This window comes from Empidonax traillii, unplaced genomic scaffold, assembly GCF_003031625.1.
Source record: "Empidonax traillii isolate 1590-97213 ecotype Southwest subspecies unplaced genomic scaffold, ASM303162v1 scaffold6602:size5875, whole genome shotgun sequence".
NCBI lineage: Eukaryota > Metazoa > Chordata > Aves > Passeriformes > Tyrannidae > Empidonax > Empidonax traillii.
The window spans coordinates 4,250-5,875 of record NW_020961795.1 but is presented as its reverse complement, the minus strand read 5'-3'; positions in this window follow the sequence as shown (position 1 = coordinate 5,875).

Sequence of the window (1,626 nt, the reverse complement as noted above, 5' to 3'; positions counted from 1 at the left end):
AGGATTTAAAAAAACGAAAAACCAACAAAAGAACGTTTTCCAAAAGCCAAATGACATGCTGGGAAAGGAGTGGATGTGTTTCAAAAGCACTGAATGTGCCTGAAGGCATCAATATGATATAAGTACTGTGTAATAATATAAATTATATAATATTGTTAATATAATATATTAATAAGATATAAGTACTGTGTAATAATATGAACTCAGAAGTTGTGTCTCCAGGTGGGTTTCTGTGGTGACTGCAGCAGACTGCACTCAGTGCATGAGCTGAAAAGAAATATGTCCCCATCTGTTTTACCTCTGCAGGTTTTTTTTTCAATGCACCTCCCAATCTCTGTTGGAGCCTTTTCTTTGCATTTCATTGTCTCATTTCTAACCTACAGTAAGGACATTTTTTTCTATAGTTTTTGTTGTAAGGTAGGTCTATGTCTTCTATTATAAGGAATATCCTATTTCTTTTACACTCTGCTTTTCTCTAAGATTTGAAAACAAACTTTTTCCCCATAATTATTCCCGCTTATTTATTTCTTCCTATACTTTTTAACCCCTACCTGCTTGTCCTTTTCTTTCAGCTAACTGTTTGGGAATATAGGTTAGAATGATGGGTGTACAAAGTAAGTACAGATAAGTTCTAAGCAAGTGTAGAAATAAAAATTAAATTGAGTACAAACAGTAGGTGTTTGAGAAACCTCACTTAATAGAAAAAACTCACGGGGTCATGGAAGGAATTTTGTCTTGATGTTCTCGATAATCTGTTTACCATCTTTTAAGATCACCTGGAGATGGCAGTGAAAAGGCTTACTGGGAAAAGTTGTCATGTGTAAGCACTGCAAATGTACTGCTTGCTTTTTACTTTGATCATAATTGCTGAATTGTGGAGATATTTTAAACTCTACAAGTTCCTGCTTTCGTTTCTCCCTCCCGCTGGGCATTTGAAATATGTTGGACCGATTAGAAATTGTGTGGAAAAGAAAATCACTACAGGACTCACGAACCACTGTGAACCGCTTAAAATGCTCATAAAATTGGGTTCATCTGGTTGTTGTTTTAAGTGGATTTTTATTTGTCTGGGTAAGACCTCCAGATAAACAGGGACATCCAGCTTCCCTGGAGGCGGCTGAGGCATCTGAGTGGCTCCTTGCAGCGGGGTTGGATTGTTGGCTCAAGGCCTGTAGTTTTTTACAGGGACATCTGTGTCAGAGGAGAGCCCTTCACTCGATTTTTGGGAAGCTGGCAGGGGCTGGGAGCCAGGGTCCAGCTGCAGGCAGGAGCTCCTGCTTGTGTGATGAGCTCCCACACGGTGCCAAGCTCTGAAGTGGCCATGAGCTCCAGCTGGAGGAATTTTGACTCAGCAAGACCCTGTCCTGCAAGCTTTTCTTGGCAAAGGAGCATGTTATGGCTCGCTGCAGCGTTTCAGCTGCTGTAGACACATCCAAGATCAGGGATAAAAAGAGAGTTTACCAGCTATGGAAGAAAGGATTGACTACTTATGAAGAATTCAGGAAGACAGCAAGATTATGCAGACAGAAAATCAGGGATGCAAAAGCACAATTTGAAGTTAAATTGGCCACTTCTGTTAAGGATAACAAAAAGCACTTCTATAAATACATTAATAACAGAAGGAGG